We start from the raw sequence: 9,528 nt of genomic DNA, 5'->3' as shown, positions 1-9,528 counted from the left end.
TTTTTAGGAAAAATTCATATTTCTGGACTTTACTATGAGTTGTGTGATTTTCTGTAATTTTAGGTATTTTTCTGGCTGAAATTAAGGGAGCTGAGTAAAAATCTAATTCAGGCTAAAAAAGGACTGCTGATGCTGTTGGATTCTGACCTTCCTGCACTCAAAGTGGATTTTCTGGAGCTACAGAACTCGAAATGGCGCGCTTCCAATTGCGTTGGAAAGTAGACATCCAGGATTTCCAGCAATATATAATAGTCTATACTTTGCTCAAGGATAGATGACGTAAACTGGCGTTCAACGCCAGTTCTCTGCCCAATTCTGGCGTCCAGCGCCAGAAAAGGATTAAAAGCTGGAGTTCAACGCCAGAAATGGATCCAAACCTGGCGTTGAACGCCCAAAACAGCCTTATGCACGTGAATTGTTTAAGTCTCAGCCCCAGCACACACCAAGTGGGCCCCAGAAGTGGATCTCTGCACCATCCGTCATAGTCTACTCACTTTTTGTAAACCTAGGCCATTAGTTTAGTATTTAAACAACTTTTAGAGACTTATTTTGTATCTCATGACATTTTCAGATCAAAAACTTTGTATTCTTTGACGGCATGAGTCTCTAAACTCCATTGTTGGGGGTGAGGAGCTTTGCTGTGTCTCGATGAATTAATGCAAGTATTTCTGTTTTCTATTCAAATATGCGTGTTCCTCTCTAAGATATCCATTCGCGCCTAACTGTGGAGAAGGTGATGATCAGTGACACTCATCACCTTCCTCAAACCATGAACGTGTGCCTGACAACCACCTCCGTTCTACATCAGATTGAATGAATGTCTCTTAGATTTCTTAATCGGAATCTTCGTGGTGTAAGCTAGAATGATGGCGGCATTCAAGAGAATCCGGAAAGTCTAAACCTTGTCTGTGGTATTCTAAGTAGGATTCAGTGATTGAATGACTGTGACGAGCTTCAAACTCGCGAGTGCTGGGCGTTAGTGACAGACGCAAAAGGAGGGTGAATCCTATTCCAACATGATCGAGAACCGACAGATGAATAGCCGTGCCGTGACAGGGTGCGTTGACCATTTTCACTGAGAGGAGGGGATGTAGCCACTGACAGCGGTGATGCCCTTGCATAAAGCCAGCCATAGGAGGACGTGCATGCATGAATCAGAAGACAGAGGAAAGCAGAGATTCAGAACACAAAGCATCTCCAAAACTCCAACATATTCTCCATTACTGCATAACAAGTAACCTTTAATTCATGCTCTCTCGTTTATTCGCAATTCAACTGATAAACATAATTGACTTCCTGACTAAGATTTACAAGATAACCATAAATTGCTTCAAACCAATAATCTCCGTGGGATTCGACCCTTACTCACGTAAGGTATTACTTGGACGACCCAGTGCACTTGCTGGTTAGTAGTACGCGTTGTGAAAAGTGTGATTCACAATTCGTGCACCATTAGTATCATAAAATTTAACATGTATGGACTCCTCAATAATCCTATCATCTTGATGATAAACTCTATATGCTTTACTAGTTATGGAATATCCTACAAACAAGCACTCATACGCCTTTGGATCAAATTTACCCAAATTATCCTTGTTATTAAGAATAAAACATTTGCATCCAAAGATGTGCAAGTAATCCAAGTTTGGTGGGTAACCTTTCCAAAGCTCATAAGGGATTTTCTTCAAAAATTTCCCTATGATATTTCTATTCAAAATATGGCAAGCTGTGTTAACCGCTTCAGCCCAAAGGAATTTTGAAACATTGCTCTCACAAAGCATAGCTCTTGTCATTTCTTGTATGCTTCTATTTCTTCTTTCCACAACACCATTTTGTTGTGGTGTCCTTGGACAAGAGAAGTTCTGAGATATTCCAAATTCCTCACAAAATGATTCAAACAAATTGTTTTCAAATTCGGTTCCATGATCACTTCTTATAGAAGATATCTTTAAATCTTTTTCATTTTGAATTTTCTTGCAAAAGATTTCAAAGGCCGAAAAAGCTTCATTTTTGTGTGCAAGAAATAAAACCCAATCAAACCTAGAATAGTCATCCATAATCACTAAACCATAATGTTTACCACCTAGGCTTTGAGTTCTTGTTGGACCAAATAAATCAATGTGTAGCAACTCAAGTGGCCTTTTAGTAGAGATGTCTTCCTTTGGTTTAAAAGAACTTTTTGTTTGTTTTCCCATTTGGCAAGCATCACAAGTGATGTCTTTGTCAAACCTTATCAAAGGAAGACCTCTTACTAACCCTTTCTTTACAAGTTTGTTTATTTGAAACATACTTGCATGGCCTAATCTCTTGTGCCATAGCCACTTTTCAGATTCTTTAGAGTGAAAGCAAGTTACATTTTGATTCTTTAGTTCATCAAGGGTAAGTCCACACACATTATTGCAACGCTTGGCAACAAAAAGTACTTCATTAGTCTTTTCATTTACAACACAGCATTCAAGTCTTTTGAAAGTTACTAAATATCCTAAGTCACACAGCTGACTTATACTCAAAAGATTGTGCTTCAACCCACATACCAAAAATACATCATCAATGAAAGTAGAGTGTTCATTACCTACTTTTCCAACAGCCACTATTTTACCTTTTCCATCATCTCCAAAGGTCACAAAACCTCCATCATACTTGTTTAGTTTGATGAAGTAAGTTGACCTTCCAGTCATGTTCCTTGAGCATCCACTATCCAAGTACCACATATCTCTTTTATTCTTGGATGCTAGGCGAATCTGCATGAAAAACTTCAAGTAACCTTAGGTATCCAAATTAATTTGGATCCCTTGAAGTTAATCCATCTTGGTTGCCCAAGTGCATTGAAGTCACAAACAACATTGTAAATTTGGTTTCCCACAATTCACTTTTCAATGAAACATTGTAGATGTGAGTGACCAACTTTCTTGCTGTTAAAACAATAATTTTCTGGTGCATATTGCTAAAATTGAGGTGATTTGTTGTGCTAGAAGTGATTAAAGGACTGGAATTTTCTGGTTTTTGGAAGAGGTGCTTTCCTTTTGACAAACTGATTTTTGTTGAAATTGTTCCTCTTTGCAAAAGTGTTCCAACCAAAATTTTTTGAAACATTTGGACTTTTTGAATATGAGGTTTTGTTGTAAAATGGAAGATTTTTGAAAGCAACCTCATTATTCGAAATGTATCGCAGACCTGGCCTGTTTGATGAGGTTTCGATTTTTGAAAATGGCTCAGTTTCACTAGTGCAAAATTCATCAAATTCCTCCTCATGTGTGGGAGCATTTTCAAGACCAAATTTGTTGGAAGTGGATTTAATTTTTGATGAAGATGCCACAAATTTTATAGAGGAATCATTAAAAACTGCACTTTTCTTGGTTACATAACCTAAACTAGATTTTTCGAACAATGGTCTTTGACTTGCAAGTAATTTGTCCAAGTTACTAGAACTTTGAGCAAATTTTGTTAAGTCACCGTTCAGCCTCTTAATCATTTCGTTTAGTCTTTCATTTTCAGCAATAAGTTCATAAGAATGATCCATAATGTGCTTTCCTTTTAATTTTTCAAGTTCAGATTTTAGAAATCTGTTTTCTTCAATGATTTCTCTCAAAAAATCATTTTCAGCTTTCAACACTTCTTTTTCAGATTTACACTTAGTGTATTTATCCAACAGTTTTGAGGTGTTTAGTGTAAGATCATCAATTATAGCATGTAAATTATCTATAGATAAGTCATAGTAATTTACCTCATCAAGATGATTATTTCCAGCCATGAAGCAGTTTTATCTTCACCTTCAGAGTCTTCTTCCTCATTGGAGTCGTTCTCAAGATCCTCCCAAGTTGCCATGAGCATTCTCTTCTTTTCTTTCTTTTCTTTGTCCTCTTTCTTGAGTTTTGGACAGTTTTGCTTGAAATGTCCAGCCTCCTTGCAATGATGGCACGTCACCTTGCTCAAGTCCATCTTGTGTTCCTTTGAGCTTGAACCCTTATACTTGCCCTTATTCTTCATCATCCTTCTAAATCTCCTAACAAAAAACATAAGCTCATCATCTGAAATACCATCACTAGACTCACTCTCTTTTAATTCTATTTTTGACTTGAGGGTTATTCCCTTTTTCTTTGAGTCCGGGTTTGTGTGTGTGGTTTCATAGGTAAGGAGTTTTCCTCTCAGCTCATCATAGGTTATAGGGCTTAGCTTATTGCTCTTGGCTAGAACAATGGCAGTGGTTTCCCATTCTTTTGTGAGGCTTCTAAAAAGTTTTCTCACTAGGGTTTTGGTGCACGAAATTGTGATGTTCAGGCTCGAACAATCCCTGGTAATGGCTCCAAAGCTTGGTGCTTTGATCTTAATTCATAATTGTCACAACTTCGATACAACTAACCAGCAAGTGCACTGGGTCGTCCAAGTAATACCTTACGTGAGTAAGGGTCGAATCCCACGGAGATTGTTGGTATGAAGCAAGCTATGGTCACCTTGTAAATCTCAGTCAGGCAGATATAAAGTGATAATGGTGTTTTCGAATTTAATATAATAAAATAGGGGTAGAGATACTTATGTAAATCATTGGTAGGAATTTCAGATAAGCGAATGGAGACGCTTTTCGTTCCTCTGAACCTCTGCTTTCCTGCTATCTTCATCCAATCAGTCTTACTCCTTTCCATGGCTGGCTGTATGCAAGGGCATCACCGTTGTCAGTGGCTACATCCCCTCCTCTCAGTGAATAATATGCTCACACACCCTGTCACGGCACGACTATTCATCTGTCAATTCTCGATCATGCTGGAATAGGATTCACCCTCCTTTTGCGTCTGTCACTAACGCCCAGCACTCGCGAGTTTGAAGCTCGTCACAGTCATTCAATCACAGAATCCTACTCAGAATACCACAGACAAGGTTTAGACCTTCCGGATTCTCTTGAATGCCGCTATCATTCTAGCTTACGCCACGAAGATTCTGGTTAGGAGATCTAAGAGATATTCATTCTAGCTTAATTCATGTAGAACAGAAGTGTTTGTCAGGCACGCGTTCATAAGGGAGAAGGATGATGAGCGTCACACATAATCATCACCTTCATCACGTTCTTGGGTGCGAATGGATATCTTAGAAGCGAAATAAGAAGAATTGAATAGAAAACAGTAGTACTTTGCATTAATCTTTGAAGAACAGCAGAGCTCCACACCTTAATCTATGGAGTGTAGAAACTCTACCGTTGAAAATACATAAGTGAAGGTCCAGGCATGGCCGAGATGGCCAGCCCCCTAAAACGTGATCAAAGGATCATAAGGTAATCCAAAGATGGTCTAAAAGACGCCTAATACACTAGTAAGAGGTCCTATTTATAATAGACTAGTCACTAGGGTTTACATGAGTAAGTAATTGATGAATAAATCCACTTCCGGGGCCCACTTGGTGTGTGTTTGGGCTGAGCCTGAGTGTTGTACGTGCAGAGGCCATTTGTGGAGTTGAACGCCAGTTTCTGTGCCAGTTTGGGCGTTCAACTCTGGTTTTGGATCCTTTTCTGGCGCTGGACGCTAGATTTGGGCAGAAGGTTGACGTTGAACACCAGTTTACGTCGTCAATTCTTGGCCAAAGTATGAACTATTATATATTGCTGGAAAGCCCTGGATGTCTACTTTCCAACGCAATTGGAAGCGCGTCATTTCGAGTTCTGTAGCTCCAGAAAATCTACTTTGAGTGCAGGGAGGTCAGAATCCAACAGCATCAGCAGTCCTTCTTCAACCTCTGAATCTGATTTCTGCTCAAGTCCCTCAATTTCAGCCAGAAAATACCTGAAATCACAGAAAAACACACAAACTCATAGTAAAGTCCAGAAATGTGAATTTATCATAAAAACTAATGAAAACATCCCTAAAAGTAGCTAGATTCTACTAAAAACATACTAAAAGCAATGCCAAAAAGCGTATAAATTATCCGCTCATCACAACACCAAACTTAAATTGTTGCTTGTCCCCAAGCAACTGAAAATCAAATAGGATAAAAGGAAGAGAATATACTATAAATTCCAAACTATCAATGAAACATAGTTTCAATCATATGAGCGGGACTTATAGCTTTTTGCTTCTTGAATAGTTTTGGCATCTCACTTTATCCATTGAAGTTTAGAATGATTGGCATCTATAGGAGCTTCAGATTTCGAATAGTGTTATTGACTCTCCTAGTTCAATATGATGATTCTTGAACACAGCTTCTTTATGAGTCTTGGCCGTGGCCCTAAGCACTTTGTTTTCCAGTATTACCACCGGATACATAAATGCCACAGACACATAATTGGGTGAACCTTTTCAGATTGTGACTCAGCTTTGCTAAAGTCCCCAATTAGAGGTGTCCAGGGTTCTTAAGCACACTCTTTTTTTGCTTTTGGACCTTGACTTTAACCGCTCAGTCTCAAGTTTTCACTTGACACCTACACGCCACAAGCACATGGTTAGGAACAGCTTGGTTTAGCCGCTTAGACCAGGATTTTATTCCTTTAGGCCCTCCTATCCACTGATGCTCAAAGCCTTGGGATCCTTTTTATTTGCCCTTGCCTTTTGATTTTAAGGGTTATTGGCTTTTTGCTCTTGCCTCTTGGTTTTAAGAGCTTTTGGCTTTTTCTGCTTGCTTTTTCTCTTTATTTATTTATTATTTTTTTTTTCGCCTATTTTTTTTTCTGCAAGCTTTGTTCTTTGCTGCTTTTTCTTGCTTCAAGAATCATTTTTATGATTTTTCAGATTATCAAATAACATGTCTCCTAGTCATCATTCTTTCAAGAGCCAACATATTTAACATTCTTAAACAACAACTTCAAAAGACATATGCACTGTTCAAGCATACATTCAGAAAACAAGAAGCATTGTCACCACATCAATATAATTAAACTAAGTTCAAGGATAAATTCGAAACTCATGTACTTCTTGTTCTTTTGAATTAAAACAGTTTTAATTTAAGAGAGGTGATGGATTCATAGGACATTCATAACTTTAAGACATAGTTACTACTACTAATGATCATGTAATGAAGACACAAACATAGATAGGCACATAACATAGAAAACGAAAAACAGAAGAAAGAAGAACAAGGAATGAATCCACCTTAGTGATGGTGGCGTTTCCTTCTTGAGGAACCAATGATGTCCTTTAGCTCTTCTATGTCTCTTCCTTGTCTTTGTTGCTCCTCCCTCATTGCTTTTTGATCTTCTCTTATTTCATGAAGCATGATGGAGTGCTCTTGATGTTCCACCCTTAGTTGTCCCATATTGGAACTCAATTCTTCTAGGGAGGTGTTGATGTGCTCCCAATAGTTTTGTGGAGGAAAGTGCATTTGAGGCATCTCAGGGATCTCATGGAAATGAGCTTCTTGCGCCTCTTGAGCTCCATGACTGGGCTCTCTTGCTTGCTCCATCTTTTTCTTAGTGATGGGCTTGTCCTCTTTGATGAGGATATCTCCCTCTATGTCAATCCCAGCTGAATTGCATAGGTGGCAAATGAGGTGAGGAAAGGCTAACCTTGCCATAGTGGAGGACTTGTCAGCCACCTTGTAGAGTTCTTGAGGTATAATCTCATGAACTTCCACCTCTTCTCCAATCATGATGCTATGGATCATGATGGCCCGGTCTATAGTAACTTCAGACCGGTTGCTAGTGGGAATGATTGAGCATTGAATAAACTCCAACCATCCTCTAGCTATAGGCTTGAGGTCCAATCTTCTTAGTTGAACCGGCTTGCCTTTGGAGTCAATCTTCCATTGAGCTCCTTCTACACATATGTCCATAAGGACTTGGTCCAACCTTTGATCAAAGTTGACTCTCCTTGTGTAGGGGCGTGCGTTTTCTTCCATGTATGGCAAGTTGAACGCCAACCTCACATTCTCCGGACTAAAATCTAAGTATTTCCCCCGAACCATTGTAACATAGTTCTTTGGATCCGGGTTCTTACTTTGATCATGGTTCTTGGTGATCCATGCATTGGCATAGAACTCTTGAACCATTAGGATGCCGACTTGTTGGATGGGATTTGTTAGAACTTCCCAACCTCTTCTTTGAATTTCATGTCGGATCTCCGGATACTCATTTCTTTTGAGTTTAAAAGGGACCTCAGGGATCACCTTCTTCTTGGCCACAACATCATAGAAGTGGTCTTGATGGGCTTTAGAGATGAACCTTTCCATCTCCCATGACTCGGATGTGGAAGCTTTTGTCTTCCCTTTCCCTCTTCTAGAGGATTCTCCGGTCTTAGATGCCATCAATGGTAATGGAAAAACAAAAAAAGCTATGCTTTTACCACACCAAACTTAGAATATTGCTCGCCCTCGAGCAATAAACAAAAGAATAGAAGAAGAAGAAGAAGAAATATGGAGAGGGAGAGGGAGATGTGGTTTCGGCCAAGAAGAATGTAGAGGGGTGTGTTGTGTGAATTTGATGAAGAATGGAGGTCTTTATATAGGGAAGGGAGGGGGGTTAAGGTTCGACCATATGGGTGGGTTTGGGTGGGAAATTGGTTTTGAATTTTGAAGGTAGGTGGAGTTTTATGAGGTAGGTTTATGGGAAAGAGGAGATGGATGTGAGTGGTGAAGGTTTAGTGGGGAAGAGAGATTGAGGTGATTGGTGAGGGGTTTTTAAGGAAGAGTGTTTGTGGGGTTGTGTGAAAGAGAGTGGTGAGAAGGAGTGAGTGGAGGTAGGTGGGGATCCTGTGGGGTCCACAGATCCTGAGGTGTCAAGGCATTTACATCCCTGCATCCATTAGGCATGTAAAAATGCCTTTGTACCCAACTCTGGGCGTTCAGCGCCAGGTTGGTGGCCATTTTGGGCGTTCAACGCCCATTTGTGTGCCATTTCTGGCATTGAACGCCAGAACCATGCCTGTTCTGGCGTTCAGCGCCCAGAAGCTACCCATTTTGGGCGTTCAGCGCCAGAACCATGCTCTGTTCTGGCGCTGAACGCCAGACAGATGCTCCTCCAGGGTGTAATTTTTCTTCTGCTGTTTTTGATTCCGTTTTCAATTTTTTTTTTATTTATTTTGTGACTCCACATGATCATGAACCTAAGAAAACATGAAAAACAATAAAAATAAGAATTAGATAAACATTGGGTTGCCTCCCAACAAGCGCTTCTTTAATGTCAATAGCTTGACAGTGGGCTCTCATGGAGCCTCACAGATGTGCAGAGCTTTGTTGAGACTCTCTAACACCAAACTTAGAGTTTGGATATGGGAGTTCAACACCAAACTTAGAGTTTGGTTGTGGCCTCCCAACACCAAACTTAGAGTTTGACTGTGGGGGCTCTGGTTGACTCTGCTTGGAGAGAAGCTTTTTCTGCTTCCTCTCCATGGTTGCAGAGGGAGATCCTTGAGTTTTGAACACAAGGGAGTCCTCATTCCATTGAAGGACTATTTCACCTCTGTCAACATCAATCACAGCTCTTGTTGTGGCTAGGAAAGGTCTTCCCAGGATGATGGATTCATCCTCTTCCTTTCCAGTATCCAGGACTATGAAATCAGCAGGGATGTAAAGGCCTTCAACCTTTACTAATACATCTTCTACTTGTCCATAAGC

The sequence above is a fragment of the Arachis hypogaea genome, chromosome 15 (assembly GCF_003086295.3).
Source record: "Arachis hypogaea cultivar Tifrunner chromosome 15, arahy.Tifrunner.gnm2.J5K5, whole genome shotgun sequence".
NCBI classification, from domain to species: domain Eukaryota; kingdom Viridiplantae; phylum Streptophyta; class Magnoliopsida; order Fabales; family Fabaceae; genus Arachis; species Arachis hypogaea.
Note: the sequence above shows the minus strand (reverse complement) of the source record.